At 44.6% G+C, this 21956-nt stretch overlaps 1 non-coding gene across 1 annotated transcript; it reads left to right on the top strand.

Moving 5' to 3' along the window:
• The first annotated feature begins 21141 nt into the window (after nucleotides 1-21141).
• LOC130323965 (U2 spliceosomal RNA) lies at nucleotides 21142-21323 on the top strand. The gene has a single exon (XR_008869136.1). It is a non-coding gene; the product is annotated as a U2 spliceosomal RNA (small nuclear RNA).
• Nucleotides 21324-21956: the final 633 nt, after the last annotated feature.

Genomic DNA, 21956 nt, shown 5'->3' with positions numbered 1-21956 from the left:
CAGAGGAAAGATCATGAACGACTGTGGTGTCTGGACCTCAAAATGGCGATATCAAGTCATGTGCAACAAAGACCCCACCCTCCCAGGGGGGATACTTTTACCGCCTGCTCGTTTTAAATTAAACAATGTGTGTGGCGACCTCTTTTTTGCGGGAATGCCTAACTTCTGCAGAAGGTGCCAACGCTATGGGCACGTAAAGGAAAATTGTGAAAGTTCCTGTAAAAAATGTGGAAGCATACAACATGAAACAGAAGAATGTGATAAGGGTTTGAGATGTAATTTTTGCCGTCACTTTGGTCACGTGTATGCTTCCTGTCCCCACAGACCACAAAAAAACACAGAACAGCAAGGGCAACCCAAGAGAGACTTCCGGAGACCAGCCTGGGGAAAAGCCAGAGAGGAGGAGCACCCCCTAAAAGAAGAGGTAAGCTGTGAGATGGAGACCACGGTCCCCCCAAAAAGAACTCCAGGAGAAAGAGGCACAGGTGGAAAGGGGGACCCCAAAAGAGAGGAGGCAAGGGAAGAGAAATGCGAGAGGGAGTTGGGCGGATACCTCAGAGAAGGTGGAAGAGCGAGAGGTGCCCGATTCCACCCCAGAAGGTCCTCCTGCTTTGGGTCCCCCTGTGGGAAAAAACCCGGACGGAGTGGCTCCAAAGGGCGTCCAGACTCGGAGGTGGTCCAGGAGGAGCCGATGGAAGTTCCTGTCGTGACGGGGGCTCCAAGTGAAGCTCCTCCACAGGTCCCAGCGGTGGATACCCCTCCTCCTCCCAGGGAGGGTGGGGTTTCAGGGGTGACCATCTCCGAGGTCCCGGAAACGGACCTAAGTACGCACCCGACCCCTATGGAGGGGCAAGAGGTGGACGCCGAAAAAGAGAATGGAGCCCAGAAGCTAGTCTTACCAATGTGCTCCGTCTATACACCTGTGGTCTTGGAGGAGGGGGGCTGCTCGAGCAATGGTGGTTCCTCTCCGGCTTCCTCTATGTGTACGGTAGAGTCGGAGGTGGGGGGTTACGAGAGCTCCAGTGAGCAATCTGGTTTTTAAGTTGTTATCTGAGCCTCCCTTTTTTACATCTCCAATGGCTGAGTTGTCCGGATTGTCTATGAATGTAAGAAGTATAAGTTCACGAGCGAGATGGGTTGCCCTTTTTAACTACTTGTCTATTTTTGCTTCTTCTGTGGTTTTCCTGCAGGAGTGCGGCATCCCGCATAGTCTAAATTATGAAAAGTATAAAAAAGATTGGGTACACGGTCCATCAGTCTGGTCTGGATCTAACAAATCCAGATCAGCAGGGGTCACCATACTTTTTAAAGGAAATGTTTTTATTGATTTCATTCATGAGATTTTACCAGGCAGAATTTTATTGGTTAAAGCTTTTATTGATGGTATTAAATGGCAGGTTTTAAATTTTTATGGTTCACCCGATAAAAATGATAGAGCACGGATGTTAGAGATTTTACCCCTTTTTATCAATGATTCTGAATCTCTTATTTTAGCAGGTGACTTTAATTGTATTTTAAGGGGGAGCACCATTTTACCAATTCAGTAAGTAGAAACTATGATAAAACATCTTCTATGTTAAAAAATATGATTATTGATTTTAGACTTACTGATGTTTTTAATAAATGCAATAGTATTTTACCAGAAAGAGACGGTGTGACCTGGAGCAACGCAAACTGCAGCTCCAGGATCGATTTTATCTTCTGTTCTTATCAAGTACTGCCTTTTAAGTGTGATGTTTTAACCAATGTTTTTTCTGATCACAAACTTTTATCTTTTAAGGTGAAGAGTGATTTTAGAAAAAAGACTGGGAGGAATGCCTGGAAGATGAATGTATCCCTTTTAGAAGATCCGCAGGTTTTATCCGATTTTATCAACTTCTACAAGGACTGCAGACGAGTAAGAGATCCTAACACTCCCATCAGTATATGGTGGGAGAAAATGAAAACAAAAATAAGAGTTTTTTATTAGAGTAGGGATCTCTAGAGCTAAAGAGAAGCGTGAGTTTTACTCCCTTCTAAATACCCATCTGCAGACCCTGTACAAATTCAGAGACAATGGTATAGAGGTTTATAGAGAAATTACTGACTTAAAAAAAGAAATAAAACAGTGCCTGGAGCAGAAGGGAAAAGAGATAATTTTCAGATCCAAAATAAAGCACCTTGAAGAGAACGAGACCTGCTCCAGGTACATTTTTAAGATTGAAACGGATAAAAAGGTTTTAATTGATAATATACAAGGAGAAAAAGATGTACAGGGTATTTTAACCCCTTAAGGACCCAGCCATTTTACACCTCAGGACCCGGCCATTTTTTGCAATTCTGACCACTGTCACTTTAAACATTAATAACTCTGGAATGCTTTTAGTTATCATTCTGATTACGAGAGTGTTTTTTCGTGACATATTCTACTTTAACATAGTGGTAAAATTTTGTGGTATCTTGCATCCTTTCTTGGTGAAAAATCCCAAAATTTTATGAAAAATTTGAAAATTTTGCATTTTTTTTAACTTTGAAGCTCTCTGCTTGTAAGGAAAATGGATATTCCAAATAATTTTTTTTATTCACATATACAATATGTCTATTTTATGTTTGCATCATAAAATTTACGTGTTTTTACTTTTGGAAGTCACCAGAGGGCTTCAAATTTCAGCAGCAATTTTCCAATTTTTCACAAAATTTCCAAACTCACAATTTTTCATGGACCAGTTCAGGTTTGAAGTAGATTTGAAGGGTCTTCATTTTAGAAATACCCCACAAATGATCCCCATTATAAAAACTGCACCCCCCAAAGTATTCAAAATGACATTCAGTCCGCGTTGTAACCCTTTAGGTGTTTCACAGGAATAACAGCAAAGTGAAGGAGAAAATTCACAATCTCCATTTTTTACACTCGCATGTTCTTGTAGACCCAATTTTTGAATTTTTACAAGGGGAAAAAGGAGAAAATGTATACTTATATTTGTAGCCCAATTTCTCTCGAGTAAGCACATACCTCATATGTCTATGTAAAGTGTTCGGCGGGCGCAGTAGAGGGCTCAGAAGCGAAGGAGCGACAAGGGGATTTTGGAGAGTACGTTTTTTTTAAATGGTTTTTGGGAGGCATGTTGCATTTAGGAAGCCCCTATGGTGCCAGAACAGCAAAAATCCCCCACATGGCATACCATTTTGGAAACTAGACCCCTTGAGGTACGTAACAAGGAATAAAGTGAGCCTTAATACCCCACAGGGGTTTCACGACTTTTGCATATGTAAAAAAATAAAAATAAAATTTCACTAAAATGTGTGTTTCCCCCCAAATTTCACATTTTTGCAAGGGTTAATAGCAGAAAATACCCCACAAACATTGTAACCCCATCTCTTCTGAGTATGAAGGTACCCCATAAGTTGACCTGAGGTGTACTATGGGTGAACTACAATGCTCAGAAGAGAAGGAGTCATATTTGGCTTTTTGAGAGCAAATTTTGCTCGGGGGCATGTCGCATTTAGGAAGCCCCTATGGTGCCAGGACAGCAAAAAAAAAACACATGGCATACCATTTTGGAAACTAGACCCCTTGTGGAACGTAACAAGAAATAAAGTGAGCCTTAATACCCCACAGGGGTTTCACGACTTTTGCATACGTAAAAAAAAAAAAAAATCACTAAAATGTGTGTTTCCCCCCAAATTTCACATTTTTGCAAGGGTTAATAGCAGAAAATACCCCCCAAAATTTGTAACCACATCTCTTCTGAGTATGGAGGTACCCCATAAGTTCACCTGAAGTGCACTACGGGCGAACTACAATGCTCAGAAGAGAAGGAGTCATATTTGGCTTTTTGAGAGCAAATTTTGCTCGGGGGGCATGTCGCATTTAGGAAGCCCATATGGTGCCAGGACAGCAAAATAACCCCCACATGGTATACCATTTTGGAAACTAGACCCCTTGAGGAACGTAACAAGGCATAAAATGAGCATTTACCCCCCACTGGTGTCTGTCATATCTTTGGAACAGTGGGCTGTACAACATTTTTTATTTGCACAGCCAACTCTTCCAAAGATCTATCAGACACCTGTGGGGTGTAAATTCTCACTGCACCCCTCATTACATTCCGTGAGGGGTGTAGTTTCCGAAATTGGGTCACATTTTTTTTTTTTTTTTTTTTTGCGTTTGTCAAAACCGCTCTAACAATCAGCCACCCCTGTGCAAATCACCTCAAATGTACATGGCGCACTCTCCCTTCTGGGCCTTGTTGTGCGCCCCCAGAGCACTTTGCGCCCACATATGGGGTATCTCCGTACTCGGGAGAAATTGCGTTACAAATTTTGTGGGGCTTTTTTCCCCTTTACCTCTTGTCAAAATGAAAAGTATAGGGCAACACCAGCATGTTAGTGTAAAAAGTTTATTTTTTTACACTAACATGCTGGTGTAGACCCCAACTTCACCTTTTCATAAGGGGTGAAAGGAGAAAAAGACCCCCAAGATTTGTTATTCAATTTCTCCCGAGTATGGCGATACCCCATATGTGGCCCTAAACTGTTGCCTTGAAATACGACAGGGCTCCGAAGTGAGAGCGCCATGCGCATTTGAGGCCTGAATTAGGGATTTGCATAGGGGTGGACATAGGGGTATTCTACGCCAGTGATTCCCAAACAGGGTGCCTCCAGCTGTTGCAAAACTCCCAGCATGCCTGGACAGTCAACGGCTGTCTGGCAATACTGGGAGTTGTTGTTTTGCAACAGCTGGAGGCTCCATTTTGGAAAGAGTGGCGTACCAGGCGTTTTTCATTTTTATTGGGGAGGGAGGGGGGCTGTGTAGGGGTATGTGTATATGTAGTGTTTTTTACTTTTTATTTTATTTTGTGGTAGTGTAGTGTAGTGTAGTGTTTTTTACGGTACAGTCACACGGGCGGGGGGTTACAGCGAGTTTGAGCTGCCGCGCAAAATTTGCTGCATCGCAAACTTGCAGCCCGATACTCACTGTAAGCCCCTGCCCATGTGAATGTACCCTGTACATTCACAGGGGGGGACCTCCAGCTGTTGCAAAACTACTACTCCCAGCATGCCTGAGAATGTTTGGTAGTTGTGGTTTTGCAACAGCTGGAGGCACACGAGTTGGGAAACACTGAGTTAGGAAACAATGTTTCCCAAGCAGTGTGCCTCCAGCTGTTGCAAAACCACAACTCCCAAACATTCTCAGGCATGCTGGGAGTAGTAGTTCGGCAACATCTTTAGAGCCAGATGTTGCCGAACTACAACTCCCAGCATGCTTGGAGTTGTAGTTTTGCAACATCTGGAGGACTACAGTTTGCAGACCACTAATACAGTGGTTCCCAATCTGTGCCCTTCCAGATGTTGCAAAACTACAACTCCCAGTATGCCAAAACTGTCCAGGCATGCTGGGAGTTGTAGTTCTGCAACATCTGAAGGGCCAGATGTTACAGAACTACAACTCCCAGCATGCCTGGACAGTAAGGGCATGCTGAGAATGTGTAGTTTTGCAACATCTGGAAGGGCACAGTGGTCTCCAAACTGTGGACCTCCAGATGTTGCAAAACTGCAACTCCCAGCATGCCCAGACGCCAAGGGCTGTCTGGGCATGCTGGGAGTTGTAGTTTACAGGGTCCTATTACAGCAATGCACGTCGCTTTACGGCGACGTGCATTGCTGTAAAGGGCCCGACCGCGGCTGAAGATCTACTCACCTGTCGCCGCCGCCGCCATCTTCATCGTCTGGATCTGGGTCTTCAGGGACGAGGTAAGTACCGGGGCCGGTCCCCAGCACTCCCCCGTCCCCCGCCGCGTCCTCCGGTCTTCCTCCCGTCCTCTCCGGACTTTCATGGGCCGGGCAGGACAGGAGGAAGTAACCGCCCCCCCTCCTGCGATTGGTCGGTTAGTTAACCGACGGATCGCAGGGGATCGGAGAAGGTGGCGGGCTTGCCACCTCGCTCCTATACTCCAGCATGGTCCTGGCTGTCTGTGACAGCCGGGATCATGCGAAATTACCGGGTGGTCGGGTCCCAGAGACCCGATCAGCCCGGTATCGCCGCAGATCGCAAGGGCGATTTCCCTTGCGATTTGCGGCGATCGCCGACATGGGGGGCCTACATGGCCCCCCTCGGCGTTTGCCCTGGATGCCTGCTGAAGGATTTCAGCAGGCATCCGGTTCCGATCTCTGCCCGGCGAGCGGCAGAGACCGGAAAACGCCATGACGTATGCATACGTCATGGGTCCTTAAGACCCAGGGTGTGATGGCGTATGCATACGTCATGGGTCCTGAAGAGGTTAAAAAGGGTACATTCATTTTATGCGGATCTTTTTAATACAAAAAGGAGATTACCAATGTTTTAGACCCTGTGTCCCAGTCTCTTTTACAGAGGAAGATCTCAGAACAGGAGGTTTTAGAGACGATCAAGAGTTTTTAAATCCGGTAAGGTGCCTGGTCCTGACGGTATACCCATTGAGTTTGTCATTTTTTATGGTGTTTTAAAAGATGACCTTTTCCCTTTTTACGGAAGTATTTAAAACAAAAGCCCTCCCAGGTTCATGGAGGAAGGGTGATGTCTCCCTGCTGTTCAAAAAGGGAGACTGGTCAGATCTAAAGAACTGGAGACCAATCACCCTCCTCAAGTGTGACTACAAAGTGATGGCAAAACTGTGCGCAAATAGATTAAAAAGTGTAATAGAGAAAATAATCCATTCAAATCATGTCTGTGGGGTGCCTGAGAGGAGCATATGGGAAAATCTTAACCTTTTAAAAGATGTGATTAGTGACACAAAGTCTAGAAACAGAAAACTAGCCATTTTATCCTTAGACTTCGAGAAGGCTTTTGACAGAGTGTCACATTTTTATCTTTTTAAGGTTTTAGAGAAAATGGGTATACCTGAAGGCTTTTTATTGTCTCTTAATGTTTTTTATAAAAACTGCACAAGCAAGATTTTAGTTAACGGTTTTAAGACACAGGATGTGATTTTAAATTCCGGAGTGAAGCAGGGGTGTTCTTTGTCCCCACTACTTTTCATATGTGCGCTAGAGCCTCTACTATGCACCTTGAGGAGAGATAAGCAAATAAGAGGGGTCCCCCTGCCAGGAGGCTAAAGTAGTGGGGTACAGTAGTGGGGTACATGGACGATATGGCAGTGCTCGGAAGGGACACCCCATCGCTTCAAAAAGCCCTAAAGCAAGTTGAATTTTTTTTGTTGCGCCTCCGGTTTTAAGGTAAATTTTAATAAAAGCAGTGTTTTAAATATAGGAGGACTGTTTTTAGTGTCAAGATGAGAAAGTTTATTGAGTCAAATACAGAATATACAATACATCAGTATAGATATAGTGTAAAAAGAAAAAGTAAGTTATCGACATATCATTAACCAAATGCTGATACAGAGTATGTAATACAGGCATCAGCAATCCAACGTGAGAACAGTAATGATCAGCATACATAAATTAACAATGGAAAAGGTGAGATCAACACAACTGGCCTTAGATACACTAGGAACAGGGGAAGGAGAGGAGGTACAGGGGGAGGGGGAGGCCAGGAAAACGGGGAGGAGCACCAAAGCCCCAGGGGGAGGGGAGAGATCAGGGTCTACAATTTCAGGTCAAGAAGTCCAATTGGTCATCAGCATATTTAAACAACTACATCAGTCAGTTAATTATAAAGAAAGGTAATAGGCAACATCAGAAGCATGTGAAGAAGATAACCATGGAGTCCACACTTTTTCAAATGATAACAGTGAGTCCTCGCGTATGGCATTCAATCGTTCCATGAGCATAATATCATTCACTCGTGCAAACACCATAGAAAGAAAGAAATCAGGTGATTTCCACTTGGAAGCAATATGTATACGGGCCGCCAACAATATACATTGGGTAAGACGAAAAATTGAGTTCTGCATCACAACAGGTTTATGTCCTAGGAGGCACACTGCTGGGTCACGAGGAATGATTCTAGAGGTCACCGAGGATATCAGAGACATCACTTGGGTCCAAAAGTCAGAGACTCGTGGGCAAGTCCACCAAATGTGAAGCATGATCCCTACATCAGTGCATCCCCTGAAACAATGAGGGGAGACCGATGGATATATAGCATGGAGCCTGGCGGGAACATAATATGATCGGTGTAATATTCTCAAGGCCGTCTCAGCCAGCGACACCTGCCAACTACCCCTACTTAGTTGGGTACAGCAGTCATGCCACGATGAGAGAGGGAGATCTATATTGAAGTCCGTCTCCCACTGTGACATAAAGGGGAGCTTAATCTCACTAGATGGTCGGTTGAAAGTAGAGTATAGTTGTGAGAGGGAGCCTGAGCGAAGGGGAGAGTATAAAGCCAAAGCCTCATAGGGGGTAGGAGAAATGAGGGTAGTAGGAGTAATCAGGAAAGTAAGGAAGGAGAAAATCTGGGTTAGCCGGAAGGATTCAGATGGGGGGGGGGGGTGGAAGGTAGAGATTAGCAGGGACTTGGAGGTTAATTTCTTCCCTACGAGGAAGTGGTGTAGAAGGAAGAGTTTGTGGGAAACCCACCAGGAAAAGTCAGAAGGTCTAAGTCCCGGCGAAAAAAGGGGATTAGTAAGAATAGGCAATACAGGGGAAACAGGAGATTGTAGTTGTAGTTTGAAGCGGACAGATCGCCACAGACGAAGAGAGTACAGAGAAATCGTAGCTGCATAGGGAATATACGAAGAAGTTGGTTGAGTGGTCCACATGAGAGAGGATAGAGTGTATGGCGACAGGAGTGAGTTTTCAAGGTTCACCCATCTAGGGTAGGAGGACTGGGCGTTACAGAGTACTAATTGGGCCAATCTAGCCGCCTTATAATATTTAGCAAAATTAGGCACTGATAATCCGCCCAGTCTTTTATGGTAATACATTATAGATTTATGAATGCGAGCAGGACGGCCCCTCCAAATGAAACTAAACACATCTGCCTGTAATCTATGAAGATCAGACATCCTGATTGGGATCGGTAGTGTTCTAAAGAGATATAGAAGACGGGGGAGTATCCCCATCTTAATCGCGTGCCCGCGACCCAGCCAGGAAATGTGTGGTAAGTTCCATTTAGCAAGGTCCTCTCTGATGGATTTGTAAAGCAGAATATAATTTAATTTATATAGTTCCGATATGGAGGAAGAAATAGAGACACCCAGATAGGGAAGAAAAGAAGAAGAGGAATGAAGAGAGAAGTTTTGAGACATAAGTTCCCGCACCTGTAGAGGGGTATTGCAGAACAGTACTTCAGATTTAGATTTGTTCACTATCAGGCCAGATACTTCAGAGAAACGATCTAGAATAGAAAAGAGGTTGGGTAGAGATACTAAAGGATTAGTGATCGTAAGAAGCAAGTCATCAGCAAAGAGGTTTACCAAATACTCGTCTGACCCTATGCGAGCTCCAGTTATGTCCGGGTTAGCGCATAGGGCACTCGCCAGAGGCTCCATGGCCAATGCAAATAGTGCTGGAGAGAGGGGGCACCCCTGGCGAGTACCCCTGCGTATTGGGATTGGAACGGATCGTGGAGACGGTAATTTTAGGTAAACTACTGGATTAGAATATAATAGGTGCAGAGCTTGCACAAACGGACCCGAGAAGCCCATAGCATGTAGGACTTCAAAGAGATAGGGCCACAATACAGTGTCAAAGGCCTTCGCAATGTCTAAACCTAATAAAGTGAGTGGGGTGTTGGAAGCTGTCGCCCAGTGGACAACATTGAGTACTCTGCGGATATTGTCGGGCGCTTGCCTGCCAGGTATAAACACCACCTGATCATTATGCACAAGGCCCGGCAATATGGCATTGAGGCGTTTGGCAAGTAGAGATGTGAATATCTTGGAGTCCGGGAGGCGGGAGGAAGTGACGGCGGCATGAGCTAGGGCCGCGCACTTCGGGGCTCTGGCCCCGCCCCCTGAGCCCTCGGGACGGAGGTGGAGTGGATGCCGACCTCGCAATGCCGGGATACTCACAGCTTAACGCCGACAGTGGGGCTCTCCTGCCCGGACGCCCTGTGAAGAGTCGGGGGCGCTGGATTCTGCCGTTGGAGGAGGGAGGAGCGAGACGGTGGTGGCACAACCCGTCGTCGGATAGAACGGGAGGCGCTGTGGAAGGGGATGCCGGAGAGGAGGTGAGAGAGGGGGGGTGTGGTTTTACTTCGGCCAGCTACTGAGAGGAGCTTCGGGCTTGTGTCGGAGGCCTATATATGTGGCACCTGCCTCACGTAGGCCACAGGGACGCGGAGGTGTTGAGGGGCATGTGTGGAACTCTGCTACTCCTTGCTGGGATTTGGATAGACTGGCCCAGACCCTTTCTTTTGGATGGAGAATGGAGCTGAGTAAAACGATCAGATGCTACATGTGATGAATGTCTAACAGTGCAGGAGCCGGTGAGTTATTGCTCCCATTTGAGGGGCAGATTTTCTTACTCAGCAGTCTCTCTGCATGGATATGTTTTACATGAGGACAAACTGCCATGAAACCTACTCACGGATTCCCTCCAACTAGGTGAAACCATTGATTAATACCCCGGCAATATTCCGAACAGCAGCAGCCCCTTGCACTGGCCCCATGTGGAATGGACAATATTGGATGCCTGACTCTCTGCCTGGTCACTCCTCCTAGCGATTTGGTGAGTGGCAGCTGCGGCAATGCATCTGTCCGGGTCTCCCCCCTCTTCCCCCTGTGATGGTTGGTAACTGTGGAGCGCCCATTGAAGTTTATTAAATGTCCTTATGAGGCAGACATGTATATTATTAGCTTGGGGTGCTGTTTGGCTGCTGCACATGAGGAAGGAGCTACAGTGTGTCTAATTACAGTGATAGAGATGCTCCTGCCCTACCTGCTTGGGCCGAGCCCTAATGGACAATTGACGCCTCGGGGAACTGAGCTAACTGAGCAATGTTGGACTGACGCCCCCCCTCCCTCCTCCCTTTAGGCATCTTTTACTTTTAGTCATGGAGACTCTCTGCCCATAATGAAAGCTGTGGGGACTTTGAGGAGTATGGATGGTATAATAATGGTCACGTAGAGGTACCTATGGCTTGCCATGCTGTAAAAATCGATGTTTTTGGAGGACTTACCCCCCCCCCTCTCTCTCTTATACAGGAGAAACCGGGACTCATGGACTAAATTGAACAACTTGGTCTTAGCAGAATTCCTCTCTCATGAAATTGGACCCCTCCCTGGACCCAATAAGATCAGTGACTTTGGGGGGTGATTGCATTGTCTACCAAGGGGGAGCGTGAATACGCTAATGATTCCGTAGTTGCATATTAGTATGCTATATTTGGTGGTGGATATTTCTAGATCAGGGTGTGATACCCTAGGTTTTAAGCGCTCCCCAGAGCCATATGGGACTGTAAATTCTTATTTTTGTATGCTGTAAATAACGGGATTTAAATTCTCGAGTGGGAGGGGCCTATGGTGTATAAAGTTGCTAAGTTGGTCCGTGATATCCCCGTAGTGATACATACACCCCACAAATATTAAGTGAAGAGAAATAGTGGGTGAAATGGCCCCTAAGGTGAACCCCAGAAGATCAGGGGGTAGCTCGCCACAAAAAGATAAGGGGGCTATGGGTAAATTGGATAAAATATGGAAGTCTCCAGCTGTGGGTATAAAAACTAGAACCCAGAAGGATCTCTCCCCTAGTAAAACAGGCTCTAGGTACTTGGTCTTGGAGGTGGAAGAAACTGAGGAAGGGCAGTCTGTGCCCCCTATGGGAACACAGATGTTGGAGGAGATCTTGGGAGGGGTGAAAAAATCTCATTGTGCAATCGAGGAGATAAATAAACAACTGGGTGTGGTATCTACCGAGGTATCCCTGATAAGACACGATATGACTAAAATGAGAGATAGGATTTCCAGACCTGAGGAAGAAGCCCCTAAAACAGAAAATAGGATTAAGGTTTTGGAGGAGGAGGTTAATGACTTGAAAAAGGAGAGGATATCTGTTAAAGATAAGCTCACTGACCTTGAGAATAGATCCAGACGATGTAATATAAGGATGGTGGGGTTTCCTGAGGGGGTGGAGGGGGAGGACTCTGCCATACAGTTTCTTAGTAGGTGGCTGAAGGAGGGGATAGGGGAAGGGCATCTTACCCCAATGTTTGGGATTGAACGAGCTCATCGGGTGCCAAGGCGTATTCCCCCTCCGGGGGGTCCCCCTAGGACAATCCTAGTTAAGTTATATACCTCCCAGGACAGGGATACTATCCTTAGGAGGGCAAGAGAGATGAGGGACCTACAGTATAATGGACAGAATATTTTTCTATATCCGGATTTCTCTTGGGAGACCCAGAGGAAAAGGGCATCCTTTCGGGAGATAAAAAGGCGGCTAAAGAACGCAGGGGTGCCCTTCTCTCTGCTGTTCCCAACGAGACTACGGGTTGAGCATAAGGGAAAGGTAACTATATTTGGAACCCCACAAGAAGTCTCAGATTGGATGGATAAAGAAGGCATCTAATATAAGGCACTACTGTGGCATTAGGGGTTGGAAGTATTAGTTGACTAATAATGTTACGTCTCGGGGGGGAGGGGTTGGGGGGTTCTCTGGGGTGTCACTAGGATAGGAGTGCATAGTAGAAGTACGGTGCATTATGGGGAGAGGGGGGTGCGGGGGGGGAAGGGTAAGGGAAAGGAGGGAGGGATGGCACGGGATGATCAAAAGAGGGTTTTTTTTTTTTCTCTTTCTTTTTTTTTTCTCTCTCTCTTCTTCTTCTCTCTTTTCTTTTTTCTCTTAGGCAAATATATCTATGCTTAAACTATTAGCCTGGAACGTACGAGGTATGTCGGATAGAATTAAAAAGTGTGCAATCTTCGATTATATTCGGAGGTGCCTTCCTGCGATCATATGTTTAGTTGAGACCCATAGGTCAAGAGATGAGCAGATACTTCCAAGGAAGTGGGCCAAAGAAGAATACCACTCCAGACTCTCTTCCTACTCCGTGGGAGTATCAGTATATGTTCACAGGAGGGCACCATTTGAGACTAAGAATGCAAAGGTAGATAAGTATGGTGGATATGTATTTCTTTATGGAATATGGGAAGATAGGGCAGTCATCTTGGCTTTTGTTTATATTCCTCCACCTTTTAGAGTGGATGTTCTGAGGGACCTTGTGAGCTATAGCGAAAGTAAGACACATTCGGCATTATGGATAGTTGGAGATTTGAACAATGTAATGGACCCTAGTATGGACAGATACAAATTAGGTAGGAATGTAGGGGGGAACGAAACAGCATTGGCGAGATACTGTGGAGAGATGAATTGGGTTGATGGGTGGCGGAAACTAAACCCAGGAGTAAGACCGTACTCATGTTTTAGTACCTCATATAACACCGCTTCCCGAATTGACTTATGCCTGTGTGATAAGAATGCAATGACCTGGACCAGCAGGGTGCAGTATAAAGCCAAAACCCTATCGGACCATTGCCCAGTGGTGGTGGAAATTGGAGGTAAGGCAATGGGTGGGAAAAGGTTGGGCTTTCGGCTCAACCCCCACTGGATTGAATTAGTGGGCGACCAGGACTGGTTTAGACAGGAAATAGAGGCATTCTGGGAGATTAATCATAAGTCCGCAAACCCTCAGGTGGTATGGGATACTATGAAGGCATATTTGAGGGGCCTATATATAGGGCGAATCAATAAAAAAAAAAAAAAAGGAATTCTCACAGGAAGAAACAGTACTGACTAGTAAAGTGGCAACATTAGAAGCAGGGATAGAAGAGGCTAGTGGGGGGGAACAGCTGTTAGAACTGAAGGCAGCTCAAGAGGAATATAAAGAATATCTACTTAAAAAGGCACAAAATAAACTATTCTTCAGTGGGCAATTTAACTTCTTTGAGAAAGGGAAACCAAATAAGACACTGTCAAGATTACTTAAAAATCAAGGCGACAAATGTGGTATTATGGCTCTGAGGAGGGAGGATGGCAGCATAACCACAGATAGAGAAGAAATAGCCCAAATGGTTGGCTCTTTTTTCTCCAATCTCTATATGGGCAGCGATATTAATAGGGCGGAGGTAGCGGAATTCCTGAGGGGAATTAATATTCCAAGTTTGACAGAGGATGTCAGGGACTCCCTGGATGACCCAATTTCCCTCCAGGAATTGGAGGAGGCATTGGCATCAATCCAAGGGAATACATCCCCCGGGTCTGACGGCATTCCCTTTCAGATATATAGGATATACTCAACTCTGCTACTTCCAAAACTGCTGGGTATCATTAATGAATCCTGGAGGGGGGGGGGTTCTCCCTAAATCTATGTGTGAGGCTAATATTAGACTCATTAGGAAAAAAGATAAGGATCCCTTGGATTTGGGCTCATATCGTCCTATCTCCTTGCTTAATACAGATATAAAGATAATAGCGAAAGCACTGGCAAGGAGATTGGATAAAGTAGTGGAGGTAGTGGTGGGCGGTGACCAGGGAGGGTTTAGGTCAGGAAGAACGGTTCATGACAATATCCATCAGGTGTATGAAGCAATCCAGAGTGGATCCCGGGGCCCCCGCTCCATTCTGTCATTGGATGCTACTAAAGCTTTTGACAGGGTGGAGTGAGGATACCTCTGGGAAGTTTTGAAGAGGGTTGGGGTGGGCCCGAGGTTTTTGAGTTATATTCAGCTACTATACACTAACCCCGAGGCGAGTGTAGTGGTGGATGGAACTCCCTCCTACCCATTCAAACTAAGTAGAGGAACAAGGCAGGGCTGCCCCCTCTCACCCTTTTTATTTTAAATTTATATTGAACCCTTAGCGGCTTGGATAAGAGATAATGATGTTTTTTGAGGGATTTGGAGTAAACGGAGAGAAGAGTAAGATCTTGTTATTTGCAGATGATATCCTCCTTTTTGTAACTAACCCACAAGAAAAAATACATCGTATCATTAAGATGTTCGAGGCATTTGCCCCTCTATCTGGGTTGGAGATAAATTGGAGTAAATCTACTATGCTCCCCCTGGATGAAGATATGGGGGAGACGGTGGGAAGACTATCCGTGTTAAAAAAAATGAATGTTTCCTTTATCTGGGAGTAAAAATAGCAGCCACGAATGATAGGTTTGTGATTAACAATATACGGCCCCTTTTGAATAGTTTAGCGAAGAGAGTAGAAGTATGGATTAAAATGACTTTCTCTATGTCAGAAAGGATGGCGATAATAAAAATGGTGGTCCTCCCACAGATCCTTTTTTTTCTTGCTGCCTCGCCAGTGTGGATCGGCAAATGCTGGTTCCGGAAGATAGAAGTGATACTGGGTAGATTGTTATGGGGAAGAAAAAGGGTTCGTCTGAAGTACAGATATTTTATGGCCCCTGGAGATAGGGGGGGATTGGATATGCCCAATTTTTTTGTTTATTACATGGCCGCGCAGTTGGTACGAATCGTGAATTGGAGAAATTCTAGATATCTGGAGAAGACTGTAGTAGATAAGGAGAAAGTGAACATATATGAGGTGTTGGAATTAGATGATTATGAGGAGAGTGGGTCAAACAACACGATGTTATGGTATAAATATAGGAAAGTATGGGAGAGATTAAAGGGAGAATTACATGTAGGAAATAGTTTTGGGTTCACACCCCTATGGGGTATCAATAAATTTAAAGAATTGGTGAATTGTGAGTCAACTTTTTGGGATAGTAAGGGTATAAAACGACTGGAACAATTATTTGATAAAGGACAATTCTTTTCATTTGAGTACATAAAAAGGGGGTATGATATTAGTGATAACGATTGGCTGTACTATTGGCAAGTTAGTCATGCAGTCCATAACACGATAGATAAGGAGATATATGTAGCACAGAAACATAATTTCATAGAAGCACTAACTCAAATAGAGCACTTTAAAAAAAAAGGAATTTCAATTTTGTATAAGAAATTAAATAAGATTATTGGAGTAAGGGGGATCGACAGAATTAAAGACAAATGGTCCGGAATAGTGGGTACTGTGTCTGAGGAAGATTGGGACATTATGGCCCAAAATATAAGTAAGGTTTCTCGTAATATGGAACATAAAATTACACAATTTAAGATATTACACAGGACCCACTATTCTGCGCTTCATTTACATAGGATAGGGGTGAGAATCACTTCACAGTGTGTCAAATGTGGTTTGGAAGAGGCGGACTATCTACATAGTTTTTGGTCGTGTGAGAAGATATCTGTTTTCTGGGAATTTGTAATAAAAGAGGTAGAAAGTAAAATCCCTGTGAAGGTACCTCATACGATAGAGTTTATACTGCTGGGAGCTATTGGTAAGATGGGCAAATTTGAGTGCCTACTACATCGGATTTTGTTCTTCGCCAGATTGATTATATTAAGGAATTGGATATCCCCTAAAGAACTGCAAATAGAGGAATGGAAGGAAGGTCTGAAAACCATGAAAAATAAGGAGTTTAGATGGATGAGGAATAGGGGTGGGCAAAGAGAATGTCGAAAAATTTGGAATTTATGGTAGACTTAAAAGTTCTTCCTTTTTTTTTTTTCTCTACTCTTTGCTCTTCTCGGTGCCAGTGGGTTGGGGGGCGGGGGGGAAATAAATAAAATAAATAAAAACAATATCTTGGAGTCCAGGTTGATAAGGGAGATGGGTCGATAATTGGACGGGAGCAAAGGGTCTTTATGGGGCTTTGGTATAACCACAATGGATGCTTGTAGAAATTCCGGTGGCATAGAGGAACCTGAGATGAGTTTATTACAATAAGAAACTATATGGGGGTCAGGATCGTTTCAAATTTTTTGAAGTAAAGGGCCGAGAGACCGTCAGGTCCTGGGGCCTTACCTAGTTTCAGACGAGTAATAGCGTCTGCTACCTCCTCTACTGTGACGGGAGAGTTGAGAAAATCCCTATTAGAGACAGATAGGGTGGGAAGAGCGAGAGATTGTAGATATGTCGAGATAGTAGAGGGAACAGTAGGAGATTTATATAGGGAAGAATAGAAGGAGCGGAAGACCTCATAGACCCTGGATGGATCGGAAGTGGACACTCTCGGGCGTAGTTGTATTTTGTGTACTCAATTAGTTCTCTGCTTTTGTCTAAGCATGGAGGCTAGCAGGCGATCCGGTTTATTCGCCCACTTATAGTAGGAAGCTCTAGTCCATCGCAAGGCCTTTTCAGTGCGGTCAGAAAGAACTGCATTTAACTGTAGTTTGGTAGTTTTAAGTGCTTGATAGAGATAGGGTGAGGGGCGAAGTTGGTGGGCTGTAGTTAGTTTTGCTAATTTATGTTCTAGGGTGGCCTGCGCTTTCGTTCTGTCTTTCTTCAACTTGGAGGCCAGAGCTATTATCTTCCCCCTTACATAAGCTTTGTGCGCCATCCAACCCCATCCAGGATCAGCAGAGGGTATAGAGTTGAGAGAAAAGTAGTCAGTCAGAGAGTCTCTATTTGCGTGCGTAGATGGGGACGAGACAACAAGGACTCATTAAGTCTCCAAGTGAAGGGAGTGGGGCAAGATTCCCCAAATTGAAAATGGGCATAAACCATGTCATGATCAGACCATGCGCATGATATGTGCCTTGCATATAATAAAGAGGTAAGTGAGAATGTGTTAGTGAGCATCCAGTCGATGCGGGTGTATAGAGAGTGAGGGGGAGAATAGTAAGTGTATCCCCTTTGGGTCAAATTATGTTCCCGCCATACATCCGCCATATCAAGATCCACAAATTGCTGTAATAGAAGGCGTTGTTGCATACCTGATCGTCGGAACCCAGCAGTGTGCGACCTGTCCCGCATGCCGTTGACAACCATATTGAAATCTCCCATCCACAACAAAACATCATAGGTAATGGACTTCAACCTGTTAACTAATTGAACAAAGAAGGAAAGAGGATCATCATTAGGTGCCTATGAGTTAACAAGACAGATCTTTCGCTCCAGAAGAACGCCCTCCAGGATGAGGAAGCGCCCCTCAGGATCCGAATATGAGGAGTTAACCGTGAGTGGAAAATCATTATGCAAGAGTGTCAAGACCCCCCTAGTTTTAGAGACAAAAGATGCCATGTAACTGCGAGAATAGTTGGTAAGGAAATATTTGGGGAAAGAAGACGTGGTAAAATGGGTTTCCTGTAGACTAATAACATCAGGAGAGTGTTTCAGGTAATCTATGAATGCCTTTTTCCGCTTCATGGGGGAGTTAAAGCCCCTCACATTATGAGAGAGAAGACGACACATAAGGAAATCGTGAGGTAGTTGTGAAGAAGCTGAGCGGAAAGATCAAATAGAGAGGACGAACAGTAGGAAGATATAAGAGGAGGATAGATACAGACCACTGATGGGAACAGCTAGAGAAGTACAAAGACCCAGGACATGACAGGGACGGGGGGCCGGGCAAACTAAAACAGAAAAAACGTGAAGGAACAAAAAGAACAAAAACTAGGAAAGAAAAAACAGGAAGAATACATGTCAGGAGAACCAATGGGAGTATAGACCTTATCATAGTGATCCAACAATAAACCCTAGGGGTCCAACACTTCCCACACATCAGGGACAACATGAGAGTCCAACGGCCCAGGAATATGGAGAATAGCAGGCCCAAACCCCGACTAGGGGTCAGTAAAGTGTGCGACAAATTCAGGTCCTCTAAGGCGCCATGGTAATGGTAGTAGACCTGTAAACAGACATAGCTAACTACAACTCTGGTGAACGTTCATATTAAAGTCCCGGACTATAGGAGAAGAAAAAAACATAGATAAGTCCCAAACAGTAGATGAAAACCTGGAAGCAACTGTGGACGGGCATCATCCAGGCTTCTGCGGGTGAGAGCGATGTCTCTTATGCGGCATCTCAGAGCGCTGCCACATAGGTTTGAGGGCTGGTGACTTAGGAGGGGGAGCAGCTTGGTCATCAAATGGAACATTCTCCTGATATAGTATCTCCATGGCTTCGGAGTGGGTACGCACAACATGTGTCTGGGAGCGTATCTGAAATTGCAGGTTAAAGGGGAACCCCCACTTGTAGCGGATCTGGGCCTTCTGCAATGCAAGTGTAACCGGTCTCATGTGGCGTCTTCTCTCCAGGGTGGAGGGAGCCAAATCAGCATATAGGTGAACTGAGGGTGGTAGTCCCGGGAGTGGAGTGATATTACGTGCTGCTTGTAAAATCTTGTCCCGAATCTCCGCGTAGTGTAAGCGGAGAACAACGTCTCTGGGAATGTCGGGCCTTTAGGGCGGCCTAAGCCCCTATGAATACGATCCAATTTTAGCAGTGCAGTGTCCACTTGCGGTACTAGTTTGGTAAATAAATCTAGCACCGCTTATGCGAGGTCAGTGACCGATTTTGGTAAGCCGCGAATGCGTATGTTTGCTCTATGCGACCTGTTCTCCAAGTCCTCAATCTTTAGCTCAAGCATATCCATGCGTTCAGAATGATCTGATAGGAGTGTGCAGTCACTTTCAATGGCGTCAGAAAGTTCAATATCTGACACCCTCTGACCCAGTTCACCCACCTGCTTCGTGAAGTCCGCCACAGCCTTTCCCAGTTCCGTTTTGAAGAGTAGCTGGACGGAGCGGTATAGATCAGCAGGATTTAGTGGGTCAGCAGGTAAGGGCAGTAGTGGTGTAGAGTCGGCTATGTCCTCCTCCTCGTCAGCCGGCGGGCTGGAGGCACGCGAGGGGGTCGGCGCCATGTTGGATTTAGGGCCCGCTCTGAAGATCTCAGGGATAGTCTGGGAGAGTGATCTTTGCGACCCGCCAGACTTGGTCCTATCCATGCTGAGGAGTTCACCGGAGCGTTCGGAGAGGTTTTAGGTCGGTGGAGCTGAATGAACAGCGCTAAGGAAGCTTTATCCCGGCCAGTGGTACGGAGCTCACAGAGGACGCGTCCTTCCTAGTGAGCTGCGCGCATGCGCCCTTCTAGGAGGACTGTTTTTAAGGGATTTACCCATTCCTGTGTCTGAGTCTGTGCAGATTTTAGGGGTCTCCTTCAGTGAGTCAAACAATGGTTTTAATAGCTGGGACTTGGTGGCTCAAAAAATAAACACAAAAATATGTATGTGGAACATGAGAAAGCTAACGATGGAGGGGAAGGTTTTAGTTACAAAGATGGTGATTTTACCCATTTTATTGTATCTTAGCATGGTCTTTCCACCCCCAGAAATGATTTTAAATAAAATTATTAAAGCATGTTTTACCTTATCATGGAGCTCCAAGAGTGAACAATTAAGAAGAGAGATCGTCATGAAGCCAAATGGTACGGGTGGAAAGGACTTCCCCGACATCAGGGAGTTCCTTTTTACCAAGTTTTTTAGCATGTGTGTTAGCACACTTTTTAAGGATAGTTACTGGTCACATTTTATCCGTTTTAATACAGGTTTTTTTTATGAGGAGGAATGGGTGGTTTCAAACTGTTTTAAGCTGTCCTTATGCTTTTAATCTTCCCCAACAATACAATATTTTAGAGAAAATTTTCAACCTGTACAACTTTAACGGAAAAAGTATTAATGAAATAAATAATAGTAAAAAACTTTTAAAAGATATTAAAGAAAGTGGTTTTATTGCCCCTGTGAATAATTTTAATGAAGAGAAATGCAGGAAAATATGGAAGATAGCAAATATTATTTATCTTTTTAATTCCCAGAAAGATCTGGCCTACACAAGTGTCTTCCATGCCGGGCATTCCAGCTCCGAAGAAGGATGGCCAACACTGCAGGGAGGGCTGCCAGGAACCCGAGACTGTGTACCACCTTTTCTAGACTTGTTTTTATGCAAAAAGGATATGGACTAAAATACTCCCTCTGGTGAAGAAGATAACAGGAATAAAGGACTTCAACTCTGCAGCTGTTTTTTATAGATGTCTGGAATGCCCAACACAGACTCAAGAGATAATGGCATGGAAGATCATAAATTGTGTTAAAGCAGATCTATGGAATGCCAGAAACATTTTACTTTTTAAGCATGAGATTTTATCTGTGAATGATGTTTTAGCTCTTTGTTTTAGTGATATGTACCAGTACTTTTTATTAGACAAGAAATATCATCCTTTATTAGATAGAAAATGGTATTTTAATGAATGGAACGCCCTTTTGTAAAGCCACCAAGTGCCTATTTTAAGTGTATTATGATTGTATTTATGTGAACTTTTATTGTTATATGTGATATGTGATTTTATCAAAAAAAAATTATTGTAAAAACAATATTTAAAAATCGTAATGCACTTTGTAAAATTTTATGAAATCTAAATAAAAAGATACCCCTCAGGGGTAGCCAAGTTAAAAAATCTGTTCTTATCAGTTTAATTTCTGATACGTCCCCTATCTGGGGACCATATATTAAATGGATTTTTGAGAACGGGGAAAATTTCGAAGCTTGCTTTCGTCGCCCTATGCATTGACCCGATATGGCAGTATCTTCGGGTACAGTGCACCACCCCATTACAGTGTTAAAAAGAAAGATTCCTAGTTTCATTGCTACTTGCTTGCTTGCTAGCTAGTCCTGTGGGCCTTGCTGCTGCTGCAGCCGAAAAAGTGGGTGCTGCTTGTGTCTGGCCGCTGTTGGAGCGTCCAGGCACAGGACTTCTGCTGCTGCTGAATAAATGGCCTCCTTAATGGGATAATCTGAGCAGCCAGCACACCTGTGCAGGTTGGACATGACATGATAGGCAGCTGTATTTTAGCTGGTGGCTGCTGAATTTTCCTAATTGACATACATGGGGGTCTCCTGGCTGTTCACACAGCTGTGTCATTGCTTTTGATTGACCATGCATTGGTTCTGTGGTATTGCAAAGATAAAGACAAATGTTTCCGGCCATCCGTTGCACTAATGGATTGGTCATCAGCTGGCTGCTTATGTCCTGCATCAATATAGACCAAAGTACAGAGGGTTAGGCTATTCTATTGTGCACCTACCCAACATGGACTGACATTTTGTCGCTGAAAAGTCGCTTTTGATATATTCAGCACCAATGCACAATGTTGTAAAAATCCTCTAGAGGCTAAAGTCGCAGAAATGTTGCACATATTTGGCCTGCAACTTTCTGTGCGACAAATTTAGAAAGGAAAAATC

This window comes from Hyla sarda, unplaced genomic scaffold (assembly GCF_029499605.1).
Source record: "Hyla sarda isolate aHylSar1 unplaced genomic scaffold, aHylSar1.hap1 scaffold_257, whole genome shotgun sequence".
NCBI lineage: Eukaryota > Metazoa > Chordata > Amphibia > Anura > Hylidae > Hyla > Hyla sarda.
This window is presented reverse-complemented; position numbering and strand designations above follow the sequence as displayed.